The following is a 17,692-nucleotide window of genomic DNA, read 5'->3' on the forward strand; positions in this document are numbered from 1 at the left end:
TCAATACTATAAGAAAAATGAGAGATTTGAATTGAGAGCCTACACTAATGTCAATTAGGCTAGAAATATTGATAACAGAAATAGCACCAGTGTAGGAGCATTTTTCTTAGGCAAAAGGTTGGTTACATGGACTAGCAAGAAACAATACTATATCTCTCAATCTACTACTGAAGCTAAATATGTTGTTGCTGCAGTAAATTTTACAAACATTGTATGTTTCAAACAACTACTCAAAGGTATAAAGGAGAAAATCATTGAACCTATGATACTTTATTATGATAATACAAGTGCTATAAATATATCAAAGAATCAAGTGATGCATACAAAGACTAAGCACATTGCAATCAAGTATCATTACTTGAGAGAGTTAGTTCAAGATAAAGAGGTGAAGATGAAATATGTTAACACAAAAGAGCAAATAGCTAATATCTTCACAAAAGAATTACCTAAGAATGTTCATGAGTATCTAAGAGGTAAACTAGGGGTGATACCCCTATCAAAGGTTATCTAAGAAGCATGAAAAGTTCCCTGCATCAAATAAGTTGATTGACATATGTTACACATTGATGCAATAGATAGTATTTTAGGAGCTACCTAAAGTATCACAAAGCTAGAGTTACAAATTAGTCACAAGCTAGATGACATAGGAAGAAACTGAAAAATGTTCTTACTTGCATATTAAGATGACAAGTTTTTAGCATTGTTGTTAAAGAGGGAGAAAGAAAAAGAAATGGAGATATCCTGATTAATGAGGGAAGTATTGTTGTCATCCAAGGAGAAATTTAGGAAAAATAATGAAAGGACAAGGAAGAAATCAAGAATGAGAGACATAAAGGGAGATAGAAAATACAGATAGAAGAAGCATGGCATATCTACTCAGAGGGAGATAGTGTACCTATTGATTACATCTACCTAGTAAGAGAGAGATAATATTGAGGGAGATATAAGAAGTGATCGAGAGGGAGTCATAAGGATGAGTTTATTGATTGTTTGTTGATCAGAACATAATTGTGTAATTTATTCAAAAGATGAAAAGTTGTTGATGGAGGGAGAGATTTCAATACAAGGAATTAGTTTCTTTTTTGGTACTTTTTTGGTTATACTGATTAAGTTTTGTTAGTTTGGTTTTCTATCAATGCCAAAGAGGGAAATTGTTGAAAATAAATTGATACAAGTATGAATATGTATTTCAATCATTGTTTTGTCACTGATGTTAAACCTACTACTTGTTGGTAAGATAATTTCTTAGATGATTTAAGTACTATCATTTGTTTGATTGATGAATAGGATTTGATAAAATGAGGTAACAATAGCACCTAGAGGAAAGGTCGACTTATGATATGAAAAGGAGTACAAGGACTATTTAAGATAGTGATATTATAGTGCACTGATAATCTACTTACGGTTGTAAAGGATGGATACACTAATTAAGTTCATAAGGACAAGTTAAATGAAGTATGTCTACCAAGCTTAATAATCTACACAGTAGGTGCCAAGCAAAGTTAGTGTAAGCCAAGCAAAAAAGTAGTTGGAGCTGAAAAAATTCAATTTCAAAGTAAGCTGAGTGCTACAGTGTAAGTTGAGTAAAGTTTAGTTGATGTCAAGCACAAATAAACTTTAGTTCATGCTGAGTGTTTTGATAGTGGATGTTGAGCAACATAGTATGTGTCAAGCATCAGAAGCAAGTTAATGCCGAGTGTCAGCATTATGAGAAAGATCATGAATTTGATGAATCTAAGTTGACAAGTTTGATTTCTTGGATTGTATGAACTGTGTGGAAGATAAGCTTGATGAGCTAGTGGCATAGAATTCAAGATGAACCATTTTTAGGGGAATTCAAAGAGGATTGAAGGAAAAGTTTCTAAAAGGGAATAAAATGAAATGGTGGGTAGATTAATTGACTCCTACCTAATCCAACCTCACCCTAAAATGGATGATGGAGGATGAATGAAAAAAAATCTTAGTTTTCTATTTTTAGAGATGTTTGGTCAAAAGAAAAGGTTTTCATGTGCGAGAACCTAAGGAAGACAAGGAGTTAAGGGTATTGCTTCATTCAATTACCTAAGAGAAGAGTTTTCATTAGCAAGCAAAGCAAGAAGGCTTAAGGGTATGGATGCTTGAAGGGTGAACAAGCTATCAAAGAAGAAGTGTACAAAAGCCAAAAAGACTTGAGGACACAAACAAAGATCTACAATCTACAAGTGTGTTGTAAGTTGTTATCAGATCAAGCCTTACTGTTACTTTCTATCATTATACCAGTCTAGAGTAAATCTTTTGGATTAAGGTTGACCTAATAGTCATTTGTAAATCCTTTAACCAAGTGAAATTCAAGTCATTGATCTAAATTCTTTTAACAAGGCTCACTCCTAATAGGGTGATTAAAATCCTTTACCAAGTCACATTTAATAGTGTGCATTATAACCTTTAACATGGTTGGCTTTTCATAGAGCATCACTTAGAAAAGTAAGAATGAGTAGCATGTTACTGGTGGTTTTTTCCAAATTAGGTTTCCACATTAAATCATTGTGTCAAATGTGTTATTGAATCTATTATGTTTCGTGTTTATATTTCTACAAAGTTGATTCGACAGTAACCTAAAAGTTTAAGTAATTGTACGGTCTAATGGATGCATGCATGATGAAAATGTTTTATGGATATGGGTTCACTAAGTTGTAAAAAGTGTTATTTATACATATGGACCTTGGATAACTAATTCACACTCCCCCCCTCAATTATTCTAAAGAATTCCAACACTTATACAATAAAAAAAGGTGAATGATATACATGGTGTTAATATTAACGAGACAAAATTAACAATTACATGCAAATATATCTAATATTAGAAAATAATGATGCACATAAAAAAGAACACAAGACATAAAGATTTAATATGATTCATCCAATCCTTAGGCTACGTCCACCAAATAATGAGTCCAATATTTTTATTATCTAGTGATTACAACCTAATTACAATCCATAATCCCTTACAACTGAATATTTTCACAAGAAGTTACAATCTCATCATACTTTGAAATCCCTAACCCTAAGCTATTTTATAGAAAAATTTTGCTACTTACAAATTTAGGGCTAGAATAAGTACAAGATGTTGACCCATAGAAAAATATCTAATAAAATAGCCCCAAAATTCTTTTTCTATAATTCCTTGGTAGGGTTCAAGGTCGATGTTTTGTGTTTTTTCTAATTACAACATGTCGGCCCCAAGTCCCATCTAGGAATTATGGAGAGTGTATAGTACTTCCCTAGTCAGTCACCGCAAACTAACACATGACCCCATTAATAAGTAACTTCTAGAAAGGAACCTAAGACCTAAGTTAACTTGTCATGAATAGGTCCACACTAAATTAGGATACAACCTTATTCACACATACAATAAGGAATATTACAAAAAGAAAATGATAATGAACTCTTAGAACTCTTTCACCATATTCTTGATTCCATCTCTTCATTGTCAAAAGGGTATGAAGAAGGCTATATATTAGGAGGATGAATAGTAATATTGAGATGAATAAAATGGTCATAGAAAATTAGATAAAGAAATGTTTTAGTTCAACACAAAGATATTGTTTGTAGAAAAAAGAGTTGGGGTATACACTAAGGATGTAATGCCTATCCCTAGTTTACTTTTCATGTTATATTGTCAAATTCTTTTAGGCCAGCTTTTATAGTTATGTGTTATGGTTTAGTGGTACTTGCTTACCTAGTTTGATTGATGTTATTTCATGCGTAGATTATATATTTGATGGGCTAATTGATACTTGGTTATTCCATGTGTTCATGTTTATTCTTTTGATGATGATGCTTTCCATGTTTCATATGGTGATTTCAGTTGTTTCATGATGATAGTTAGATGGATGATTTATCTATGGTTTTATGGTTACTTACCCCATACTTGGATGTGTGTGGTGTACATATATGTTTTACTTTATGTTTGACGTTTATGATTTGGTTGAAAGAGGGAGTCGTAGTCACCTACTAGTCAGGGTCTACACAATGTACCACTCCCCACTATTGCCTATTTAGTTTATATATATATATATTTGTGTGTGTGTGTGTGCATATGCATATGTTCTTCTTTTATGCAAATTGCAGCTACTAGGCATCAACTTCCTTGAATTACCAAGATGAGTGTTCCCCATTGCAGTATCTCAATGGTAAAGAGGGGATATAGTTCTCAAGTCCAAATCTATACCTAAGCCAATTTTCATAAAATACAAGATAAGTATCTGAGTTAACTATCTTTTAGAATTTGTTAAGTGATGTGAATTCAAGATTTTTGACCTTGAAGTTTGAATTCATACTTTTTCTTTTAGATTAGTTTTCCTTTCTTAGTTTGTAGGTCTATTGTGATTTTTAGTTATAATTAAATCAAATAAAGATATATTAAATGATTTAATTAAACAAAAAGTTATTTTAAAAAATCAAATTTTAACTATATTCAATTAGCTGGGAAATTAATTAAATAGAAGAAATAAATTTAAAGATTCAATTAAAGACCAAATTTGGTGTAATTATATTTATTTAATTTAATAATGATAATTTTAGATTTTTTATTATAATAGTGAACTTTAAATATTATTATTAGTTAAATTAATAAATATATTTTCTAAATATATCTTATTATCTAATAAAAACAAATTGGGTATAATTTAAATAAACTTGATTCTAATTAAAAAAAAGGTGCACAAAGAATTAAATAAACTAAAATAATAAAAGAAAAGGCTTTTGAATGTTTTTAAAACTAAAACTCTAAGAGGAGAAAATTATTTATTAGGAAATTAGAGCTAATTTCTCCACAAAAAAGTTTGGATGAGCAACCAGAGCTTTGGCAAGAGAATTTTCTTGTGGGCTTTGGAGACAGGGAATTGGTGTGCACAAGGCTTCATCAAATTTGTTAGCATTAGATTGATGTAGGAATTTGTACAATCTCTTTGGGAATTCACTCAAAAATCCTCTTCCTCCTTCATGCCTAGAAAGAAAGATTGTTTGTGTCAGATCTCTGAAGTTCTTGAATTATTTCATATCCATGAAATTTGAAAAAAAATCTGAAAACACTTGTTGAAATCTTGATTGCGCTGATATCAAACAGCCATCTGGAAAATCTAGATAATTAAGAGGAGAGAAAACTAGGGTTTGATTAGAAATTGCAATTTGGATTTTAGAGCCAATTTCTCTTGTTATATATATATATATATATAGAATTGCTGGAAAAAATTTCCATACTAGACTCTACCTGTAAGTTTTTCAAAAAATATAGATATTAAATTGGGTGTTTTATATATTTTTATATGTAAAATAAATTTTAATATATAATATAAAAGAAAAATTAATATTAAAAAATGGCAGGGGTCATGACCCCCCACCCTCCTTACCTCCATCACACAGCAGGCTATTACGTGCAACACTTAAGCTATCACAAGCAATACATGTGTTGCCACGGGCAACGCTAAGCACTGCTGCAATAAGCCAACACTGTTGTAGCAAGCCAAGGCTACCATGGCCAGCCAACCCTTTATTAGGTTTGTTAAAATAAAATTAAATGTCATTTTAAAAGTTAAAAAATAATTTGAAATTCTTTAAAAATAAAATAAAATATATATTAATATAAATGCATAAATAATTAAAAGAAAGGGGTTATTTTATTATTTTCAATTTAATTTTTTAAATAAAGATTTAAGTTTATATGTATTGATTAGTGATTACTGAACATAACTTCAAGTATTAAAATAAATTATATTAGTGTATTTAGATATTATGAAATACTATTAATATTGTTAATTGTCATCGAATCTCTATAGACATTGTTAAATGGAAGTCTAGTGAAATGTTTTTAATAAACTATTTGACTTACCATGTGTACTATCATTAGACCATAATAAACACATAGCTTATTTGGAAAACATAAACGGATAAGATATGTCCATGGAACTTTTATTTTAATCAAATTAATTTGAAACTACTATCCAACTGGAAAACTTTGAATAGAAAACTGGGGTATTTATTGTAAATAGATGTTTATGAGATTTTAATGAAAGCTCATTTATTTTTTACTCAAATTGAAACTTTCCAGAATTACTATAGAAAAATAGAATGGCCAAATAACTACACTTGTTTTAATTACTTGATGAGATGTTATGTTTCATGATGGGGTTTGGGATAAACCTAGTTTCAACTAGTTATGTATGTTCACCAAAGGCTTGGGAAATGATATGTTTGTGATATTGTTATGTAATGTTGTGATTTTGTGATGCAACCTTTGGAGTGATTGATCAACTATTTATTGTGAGTTCTAGATGCTTTTATAAGATTGATGTAGACATTGTGATTTTATGATATTTTATTTTGTGAGCTTAGGGTAAGTTATCTTTGTGTATGTTGGGAAGTGGCCTACAATGGAGGTCAGAGCCCTATAGAGGTTGCCTAGGTAATCCACTATAAGTTGTATTAATAAGTGAAAGTATTTCATTAATGGGGTTTAAATGAATTGAAAAGAGTTAGTGTATTACCTCTTCCATGCCTCGTGTGCTATTATAGGCTAAGATGGGAGTAGAGAGTGTAAGAATTTGCCTTAGAGAAAAATTCATCTAAGAACTAAGAACTCAAACATAAGCACAATTGTAGACTAGAAAGAGAAAGTATGATCAGAATGACGATATATTCATTTAATATGCATTAAGAGTACACTAGGAGTGCCGATATATAAAGGCCTCTAAGATGCAACTATAATGCCTTGGAATTAGCTACATGATAAGTCATACAACTAGGCATGTGTCCACCAGCTATGGGTTATCCTCGCTTAAGCACAGAAGTAAGTGCGATGATGAGAGGATAAGCCTACAAGGGTGTAACACACAAATCAGTATTGTAGACAAGATGTGTTAAAAAGGAGTGTGAATAATTGTCTTGCCTACATGGAAACTCAATGAATGATGCAAACTTTAGTGTTGTAAACATCATGTGCTAAAATAGAGTTGCATACTTCTGTGTTGTCAACATGACAACTCAAAAAGGTGTGCAAACTCCTAAGTGTCTTACAAAATAAAATAATGAAATAATGAAAAATAATAAAATAATGCATTTTAAGTAAACTTAAGTAAGTGTAATAGTAAATACATATTTACACCAACACCCCCCCTTAAGTGCAACTTAGGGGAATGCCCTTAAACTTATGAAAACTAGGATGAAATGCAAGATGGGTTCTAGCTACTAGGCCATGTTAGGTACCCATGTACATAATGAAATGCAATCTCTCATAAAGTGGAGAAATAGTGAAAACCTCATGGGAAAAACCCTCCCTCAAAAAGAGAGATGAAAAAGGATGCATGGATGGACATAGTGATCAAGACCCCCCCATTACGGCATACATCCAATATATACAAAAGTGAAGAATGAGAAGAACAAGAACCTCATAAGAAGAAAAAGTCCCCCCCATAAGAAAGAAGGGGAAGAGAGACAAGGTAATCCTCCCACCCCCCAAATGAAGAATGCCTATCAGTGAAAGCCACTCCAAGGAAGAAGTTGGTCCAAGAATGTAGAATGATGTTCCCCCCCTTTGGAAGGAACAATGAAAAAGGTACAATCCTGAAGATGTATGGTGGTCCTAAAACCTACTCAAGTATCCATGTGTTGATGTTGATGTTCGCCCCTTCCAACTGTGCTGAAAAAAATGAATGTAGATCTAGCAAGGATGTCTGTTGAACCTGGTCCAATGAACCATATGTCTCCTCAACTAACAAAGAGACCTCCGACAATTACTATTCATAAGGATCCACAATCATGCCAACTTGTAAAGATTGATCATGTAGAGAATGGATATGAGGGTCAGAGTGAGCCCTCGCAAAAATTGTAGAAGGATCATCTTCATCAAAGAGAAGACGTAAGTCCTCAAGGCTATCTCCTAAGTCTGCAATGTGTGACTCCATGAACAAACCTACAATGTTTTCCATGTAGTCATCAATTGAAGTTGGAACTAGAAGACAAGATGTCTCATGTTGGGTTGGACCTTTCACTATGGTAATATAAGCATGTGGACTATATTGATGATGTCACCTCTCACTATAATTGTTGATAGAACCACACATGTCTGAATCTGTTGAAGCACTATCGCTAGTGTCACTATCAGTTTCCACTATGTATGAAGTGTGGAGAGGAGTAGAGGATAAGTTGGGTGAACTTTTCTCAAAGTGAACATCCTTCTCCACAAAAATCTCATAAGTTTCTAGATCCATAAGTCTATAAGCCTTTGCATTGTCTTCATATCCTATGAAAGTACAAGGCCTAGGTGCTAGTGCCTTGCATCCCCTGGAAGATAGGTTTTCCCATGTTGGACAACCAAAGACTCTGAAGTGACTCACAACTATTTTTCTGTCGCACCATGCCTCAAAAGGAGTCTTTCCATCTAAGGTTAGATGAGGAGATCGATTAAGTATGTGAATGGCACTGCCAATGACTTCAACTTCAAATGTAGGATCAAGAAACTTGATTTTTATCATGCAACTTGCCATGGTCTTGAGAGTCCTAATCCTCTTAGATACAACATCTATCTTGTGTAGACTGAATGCTGGTGGATTCTAAAGATCAATTCCCTCATGTTTGAAAAATTTTGAGTCTTTTATCCATGTATATGTTCCCATTGTCCACCCATAGAACCTTGATGGCTTTCCTTGATTTGTGTTCAACATGACTCTTAAAGGCTTGAAGCTTATCAACCACTTCATTCTTGTGATGAAGGAGGTAGACCCATGTGAATTGTGAAAAGTCATCAACAAAAGTAAGGATGTAGTAGCCTTGGCTGACTAAAGTCACTGCAAAGGGTCCTACCAAAACCATGTGAACCAACTGAAGAACAACTGGAGCTCTTGAAGAGTTTCCTTTATGATACTTCTCTTTGAGATGCATATCCACTGAACATGATGAATAGTCTCCCTTAGAAAGTTAATGTTAGGTAGACCTTTGACCATGTGTTTTGAGCAAAGTTGTTGAAGAGAGTGGAAGGCAAGATGACCAAACTACTCATGCCATAATGTGGTTTGTGAAGATGAGTGAGTCAAAAGGAGACTTGTGAAGGAGACTTAGGCATAAAGTCAGAAAAGGAATAAAGCCTCTTGTCATCATTAACTTTCCCCACTGCAGCCAATGAATCATCTTTAAGACTATGCACCATCACTGTATTTGGAAGGAACTCAACTTTATGACCATCTCCAAGGTGAGTGATTTGGTAAATTGATGGGAGATTGGAGCTAAGGTTTAGAATTTAGATAACATTTTTGAATTCCCCATTGTCCATTTTTGCATGTCCTTTTCCTTCAACTTCCATTTTGGTATCATCTCCCACAAAGATGTGGGGTACCTTTAACTACTTTAATGAAGAAAAGTCTCCCTTTGAAGAACCCATATGGTAAGAGGCACTTGAGTCAAGTATCCATTTTGAAGAAGAACTTGAATTTTCCATAAGTGCTTTCCCTTTTCCCTTTGAAGAGGTTGGAGTTGAATCCTTGGAAGTACCTAGCACTTGAATCTTGTTCTTCTTGAGTAGGTTTTCTAACTCATAGATTCTTTTAGTCTTGCAATGATGCTCGTCATGATTTGGCTTTTTGAAATATGCACAAAATTTTTTTTCCTTCTTGTCATTACTTCCCTTCTTGTTGGAAGAAGAATTGTCTTGTTGTGAGGAGGATTGTTGTGTCTCAGATTGTGTTTTCTACTTCCACTATTTCTTGTTGTTGTTTCTTTTCACTCCTTGACTTGATTGGTGGTCATTAGTAGCCACCAAGGCTTTTGTCTTTGATGACTTGAGAAGTCCTAAATCTATCAAGTGAGATTGTTCAACAATCAACATCTCTCTAAATGCATCAAATGTAGGCTTCTAGTAAGCAGTTCCCATGGTCGATCTGTGAGATTTAAAACTCAAAACAAAGGAAGCATACTCTAAAGGTAGCCTCTTTAGGATGTGATGAATCAACTTGTCATCCTTCATGAGATTTCCACAATATTTAAGTAGTGCCCTATACTCATTGGCTTTGTTGATGTAATCTTGAATTCTGTCAAAGTTCTTCATATCCAAGAGAAGTAGATCATCCTCAATCTGAAATCCCTTTTCTTCATCCACCTTACCATACAATGATTCAAGTTTGTCCCAAGCAGGTTTAGATTCCGTGAAACTGGCAATGTGGAAGAAGAGATCTCTATGTACACAACTCCTAATAATTCTTAAAGCCTGTTGGTCTTGTTCTTTCCATTCAATGAGTTCTTAACATTAGTATATTTGGTAATTGTACCATCAACATAAAGATTGTAACCCTTTTCCATTAATCTACTCCACCCAATATCTTTCCATGTAGAATAATTGTGTGAAGTTAGAGGTGGACATTTAAATGAACCCATGATGCAAAAAATGAAAAGAGCATAAAAGAGAGACACAAGAACATAGTACACACCCCCACTTTTCACTCAATCAAAAGACCCCCCAAAAAAAAATTATTTTGACACTTTATAAGTAGTGCGTGTACAATGGGCCACTTGTCAAAATAAACAAAGTGGACTTTCTAATTTTTCTTTTACAACTGCTTTTTGAGGCCCAAATCTATCACTAAGCATTGTAGCTTAGATGTACAACAATTCTAAAAGTAATCAAAGCTTTACAATGCAGAAAAATCCCTAGTTCTACAAGTGAGAGTTTCGTCCACACAACCCTAGAATTTGACTTCAGATCTGGAAAGTAGACAAAAAAATATGCACTTTCAAAAAAATAGAACCTAAAAAGGTGATCAGATGAACCTATATGGAGCATTTAAATTTGCAAAATGCAAGATTAAGCAAGTATAATCGCTAAAAAATGCAATTTTGAAAAATTCTTGCACCAAAACTAGAAAAGAACACCACCACTAGAAAGCTCAAGAAATTCTACCCATTTTTTTAAAAAATCACACCTAAATTGGAGTCCAGATGATCAAGTTATGGCCTCGCAAAGTCAGGCTACCAAATCAAAAAGAAATCTAGAGAAGGGTCTGGTAGGAAAACTGTGTATTTAAATTTGATAGTCAAATGGTCATTCCGATAGTGCAAAATAGCCTGGGAATGACGATCAAACGGCCATCAAATTTTTTCTCGTAAAATGATGATGTCAGCAAAAAAATTAGTGCTCCAGGTTGATGTGGCAGTTAGTTGTGATGTCTGTACTATATAGACATATGGCTAAAGTTTGACATTCAATTGTATGGAACTTATGTGTCATAGATGATGTGTGACCACGTGGCTATATAGCCACTTAGGTGGCATCCTACATGGTGATGTACAATTCCACATGTCTGTCGAGTTAGGTACAAAATCAACTTGTAGGCGACTGATGTGGGCGCTATTGTTTTCCATATGGCAGGTAGTGATTGTTCTGCATGGCCTCACTCTCGAACAGAGGATAGTCTAAATCAGAGCCACATGGCAATTGTAGACTGGAGGACATGTGGCAAAGTAAAAGGAAGACATGTGTCCACCTTACACTGGTGGAGAGTTTGGTGCAGCAGCAACGAAAAAGTTTGTGGTGATCCTGTGTGTCACTTCACTGCACACCAGGAAAGTTTGATACCACTAACCAAAAAAATCCAATGTGCGATTAGGAAAATCAATAGCAGTTTCGGGCTTTGCAAATGTGTGGGTCAAAACATGTGTGTTGTCCCTAGAATTACTAAGTAGATGTCGGCAGTAATAGTTTCTGAGTTGCCAAAATTTGTTTAAAAGTCCCACATTGGTGGCTAAATAAATCATTGCACTCTTTAAGAGTAGGCTGCCATAGATGAAAGGAAATGAGTTGCCATCAGTGGTGTTATGCGGCCACCAGTGGAGGGGCTCTTGTAGCCAGTAGAATATAATTGCCAAAAATTGTGTAGTACAACTGCGATGCCCGCTGCGTTTTGGCCTGAACTTGACAAAAAATATGGAATATTCATCCTATAACAAATGCAACAAAATATTCCTCTACATAGGGCTGAGATTTGATAGCCCAGTACCTGCAATAAAATTTTTCTATTGGCTGCTCGAAGGGCAATTTTTTTTTGAAATAATACTGTCAAAATAATTGCAAAGAATAAATGTTAGACCCAAAAAATAATTCAAATAAATTTTCAAACGACCATACCCAAATGAAAATTGGGGCCTCCAAGTGCCGATTTGCAAAAAAAATTGGCCTCACAATCGACTTTGGCCTAGGATAGCCGAATTTATAGTTGATTTTCACCAAGTCAACATTCTAGATGCACTAGCAAGGTCAGATCTGGCTCTAGATGCTCTCAATTTTTACAGTACTCTAGATTTGGGCTGAGGTTTTGAAACAACAATGGTCTTGAACAACTATGTAATGAGAAAACCTCCAAGCTCTAATACCATGTAAGAATTTTCCTTTGGGAAAAATTCAACCAAGAACTAAGAACTCAAACACAAGCACAACTGTAGACTAGAAAGAGAGAGTATGATCAAAATGATGATATATTCATTCAATGTGCATTAAGAGTACACTAGGAGTGCTTGTATATAAAGGCCTCTAAGATGCATCTAGAATGCCTTGGAATTAGCTACATGATGAGTCATAGAACTAGGCACATATCCACTAGATATGGCTTATCCTCCATTAAGCATGAAAGTAAGTGCGATGATGAAAGGATAAGCCTACAAAGGTGTAATACGCAAATTCTTGTTGTAGACAACATGTGCTAAAAATGAGTGTGAATAATTGTGTTGTCTACATAACAACTCAGTGAATGATGCAAACTCTAATGTTGTAGACACCATGTGCTGAAATAGAATTGTGTACTTCTATGTTGTCAATATGACAACTCAAAAAGGTGCTCAAACTCCTAAGTGTTTCACAAAATAAAATAATAAAATAATGCATTAACCTAAGTAAACTTAAGTAAGTGTAAATTGTAAATACGTATTTACACCAACAAAGAGGATGCTCAGTTGTGACCTTGCATTGTTAGTATGCTTTATCTATAATAAAGGATATAGATACCACATAAAGTCACTAGGGGGATGGAGTCTAGAGAGGTTGCCTGGATAACCTTAGAGTTGGCTCATGCGATGACACTTGCCCACTTACTTAGTAGGTTTCCTATGTGTCTTTGTTGCCTCTAGGATTAGATGTTACTTATGTACTTGGCATCCTTTAAGATATATTGCCATCAAGATTCCTTGACCTACATTCTTATTATGACTTTTAGATTGTTATCTGTTTGGGACTTGAGATTGTCTCCTCAACACAGTGGAAGTGATCCATTTAGGTTCCACAAGGTTAGTTGGTAGTGTTTCTTATACCAATGAGATTCCAACAACTGAATGGTGTTGCTAGATGTACTTGTGCAGTTGTTCTATTCTTTTGATCTTGTGATTATGTTCTATGGTCGTATTCTAATTTATTGTACTTTGATTTGTGAGATTTTATGAGATGTGTATCTTATCATGATGTATACTCTTTTAGCATTTCACACCCTATGACTTGTACAGAGGATGATTATGCATTTTACTTATGCCATGTGGCATCTTATGTACTTGGATATTGTTTCATTTGATTTTGTACTTATGGTTATTATATAATGTGGTCTTTGATTATTATTCATATTTAATCTTAATAAAATTTATGTATGTGATTCATTGTCATGGAACCCTTGAGAGATGCAATTGTTAATGTATTTCTTATATACGTATGTGAGTTATTGCTTCCACTATTTATCTCTTGTTGTTTTAAACTTTAAAGAAAAAAATTGTTTAGCAGACTTAGTGATATAATAGGTTAATTTCTTTTGGGTTCCTTGGTGGGGTGTTACAAAAATTTATTATGTTTTAATAAGAAAAAATGAACACTTTTCCATATGCTTAACATATGACTCTGTTCATATAAAAAAATTAAATTAAAAAAAATTAATATTATTTTTGAAACTAGATTTGAAAAACAACAACTCATTTTCTTGTCATATCTTCATATAAAGTCAAAATCAAGGGATGAGGTTGAGGTCGGAGATGCTTTTGGTTAACATGCTCACACATTTATAAGCAAGGAGTAGGATGAGTAAACATGTAAGAAAATGGATAGTCAAGATTTTGATCCTTGCTTTTAAATTGTGTGGTTGACATTAAAAGGATAAAGTATTATTTTTAATGAGTAACAGTGTTGATTAGTAAATTTGAGGAAAATATTAAGAAGGAATTGAGTATTCTAATCAATTGATAATATATAATAATTATTTGATTGGTTAAAAAATTGCGAAGCAAGGATTAATTAGTTAGGTTTAATTAACTGACTTTAAAGAGAAATAGAAAAATAGTTGAAGAAACAATGAAAATAATCAACTACGTAATAATTTATTTAGTTAATCTATAAAAATTGACTATAGAACATGTCTAAGTTTTATGATTTTTATAAATAATTTTATAATTATATAATTATTTACTAAATATCTGACAATATATTCTCAACCAAGGAATCCTTTTTTGGTGAGATATATTACAATATCCTAATAATAATAAATGTTATCTTAGATTTTATGACTTTATTTGCTTTACATGCATCATGGCATCCAAAATAAAAGAAATAAAAGAAATTAGTTGTATGCATTACAAGTTTAAATATATAAATGTCACTTTCTTCTATAGATTTGAAATAGACTTATGAGAATGAAAATAAGATTATAAATGTGGACAAGTTCTAGAAATTTGAAATAATATTTTCTTAAAAATCTATTTTATTAATCATACATTATTTAATTAATTGGCTAGAGAGATTAGGAGTTAAGGTCAATTAATTAGTTTATCTAATTAATTGACTTTAGGGACAAAAAAGAAGATAATTGATAAAGAACTATTGAAAGTGATTAATTAAGTAATATTTTATTTATTTAAGCAATTTATAAGAAATTGACCACATAAAATATTTAATTTTAATATTTTTATCAATCTTCTTTGATATGCTATATAATAATATTTTGATAATAAATCTTACTTAAAATTTTCCCAAATTATATTTCAATGACATTGTTTTACATGCATTTTGATATCTCAAATAAGGAAAATAAAAAAATAAAAAAATCATTTCATTTGTAATACTAATTTAAATGACATAAAAGTGTAATTTTTGCTATAGATTTGAAATAGATTTATATTGGTATGGAATAAAATCATCAATGTGAATAAGATTTGAAACATGGATAAGTTCTAAAAAAAAATTAAAATAATTTGAAATCAGATTTTTTTTAAATTATTTGTTTATTTATTTATTTGGGCAACTTCATATAAAAGTAGATTATATATAGTTAATAATTATTATTTGTTCTCAAGCACTTGTCTACAACACAATGGTAAATTGTGAGTCTCTTATCTAAGAGGTCTTGGGTTTGAGCTTACTCGAGCTTAATAAATAATAATAATAATAAAATACAACACACAAAAATAATTAATCTTAGCTTCAACCTCTTACCAATAAAAAAATTATTATTTATTCTTAATCATTAATTTTCAAATTTTAACAAACTTATAATATTATTTTTTGGTAAAATAAAAACTAGTTTTGATAATTTTTAGTAGTTTTATTTTCAATAAAATTGAAATAATAATTATATTAAGTAATTCAATTATAAATATAATTTCTTTTTTATAAGTTAACATCAACATAGGGGTGCACCTGTTATATTGATATTAAAAAATATTTTACAACTATTTGTGTAATCTTATGCAATTCATACCAAACTAGAAAGCTACCCACATGATAAATTGCATAGAAAAATGGCTAACCTGTTAGCATGTGGTATGAGAAACCCCAAAATAGCTCTATAAACAAAATGGAGATACAAAGATTGGAAAAACATATAACTTCTAAACTCAAAGGTACAAGCCACTATACTTGGCTAAGTAACAAAGGAAGACAATGCACCAAGACCCAATTCTCATACCTCTCACCCTCTCTATATAAAATTGAGCTTTCAATGTTTGTGTCATTCAAAATATTTATACAAAATTGTGTTACTTTGAACTAATAGCTTACTAATGATTGACGCAAATTGGTTCTTCATGTTGTCCCTCAGCTTCAACTATGCTTAGCTTCAACTATTTTATTTGTCCTTCACTGAATTGCTTGGCCTCTGTATCACTCTGTTTATGTTGTCTCCTAAACAACTCGACAACCACTAGAGTACTCAATGACACTTGAATTGCTCAAAAGTAACTACTGTTTGGTAATAACTTAAGTATATACATCTTCTTTACATAGCATTACTTGACCTATATAGAATCACTCGATCACAGTGTTCACTAAATAACTCTTCCTAGTAAATGACTAAGTTTTTTGCACTAACTGACAATACTAGATTTCCTTTAGGGTCAACAATTACCACCATCTTGCTTATGGGAATGAGAGGGGACTCTAGAGAGTGAATCAATGGGCATTTGACTCCCTCCTTTCCCTAGTGCTTGATTACAATAGTCTTGTGGAAGGGAAATTCCCATTTCTGGGCTAATATTCTTCAAAACATCATCCATCTTAGCCAAATAGAAACTTCAAATAATTTTAGTACATGTCAACTTTATATGGCCTTTATTTCCCCAGCATCCAACATTATGGATAGGAATATGGTTGAGACATCTGTGTTTACCTTATGTAAGTGATCAAACTTTTAAAATCTCCTCTCCTAAAACTACCTTGACTATGTGTATTTTGAGGTCATCTTTAGTCTTTAAAATGCCTTTTAGGCTCTTACCAAACACCTCCCCTATAAAAGATATTTGATGTTTCTTGCATAATGGTCATGGAAGTGTATCCATCATTGTCTCCCTCCCCTCACTATCAAATTCCAATAAAAGTGACTTACTTCTTGCCATGAAAGATATGAAAAAGGGATCCCTTTGAACATGTCTTGCCAAACCATTCACATAATCTCTTCTAAAAAATCCATACCCTTGATCAATACCTAAGAACCCCCATCACTTCAATCCTTCTCATAACTGTGTATAAATAAAACGTAAGATCTTGAGACTCTAAATTATTACTATTACCATGCACGCTATCACCAAACTAGTTTATCCTACCACCAATTTGGGTAGATAATCAACCAACTCAAACCCCCTGCATAAAACATGCGGTAATTTGAAATACTTGCAAACCAAATCCACTCCCCTTTGGGATTTCCAATTAAGGGGTTAATGCATGACTTATTGCATTATTAGTGATAAGAGAATGGCAATGTAGTACAAGATATTGTCCTCCCTTTACTATCACATGACTAATGGTATACTTGCTACAAAAGTTCAACATCAACCATCAATTTCCAATATTCCTTGTCATGCCACATCTATTTACAATGAGGAGATCTTATTCCACCATCTTAAGGGAGAGTGTCAAGTCACTCACCCTTCTCATGATGATTAATTAGTCAGAATCTAGCTCATCGTCAATTTGGCTAGCTCATTCTCCTTGAAAGACATGCAAAATTTTGAAGTCATCAAATTTTCTAATTAAGTCCCATATCAACTTAATCCATTTTTGAAGTTTCCAATTAGGAGTCACTTTTTGACAAATTGTATTATTTGTGAGAAGGGAGTCACCTTTCAAATGCAAATGCTTTATGTTTTATTCTAGGTTGCATTTTAATCCTAGATAGATGACTCAAAATATTGTGTTGAATAAAGGCATTTTATC

The 17,692-nt window shown here is 32.6% G+C and overlaps 1 protein-coding gene across 7 annotated transcripts in view; it reads right to left on the reverse strand.

The window, feature by feature from the left end:
* LOC149571787 (protein NUCLEAR FUSION DEFECTIVE 4-like) overlaps positions 1-17,692 on the reverse strand; it is a 147,851-nt gene that overhangs the window by 127,653 nt on the left and 2,506 nt on the right. The gene's annotated exons all lie outside the window — the stretch shown is intronic.

The sequence above is a fragment of the Cupressus sempervirens genome, chromosome 2 (assembly GCF_028749045.1).
Source record: "Cupressus sempervirens isolate cs-2001-9-10 chromosome 2, ASM2874904v1, whole genome shotgun sequence".
NCBI lineage: Eukaryota > Viridiplantae > Streptophyta > Pinopsida > Cupressales > Cupressaceae > Cupressus > Cupressus sempervirens.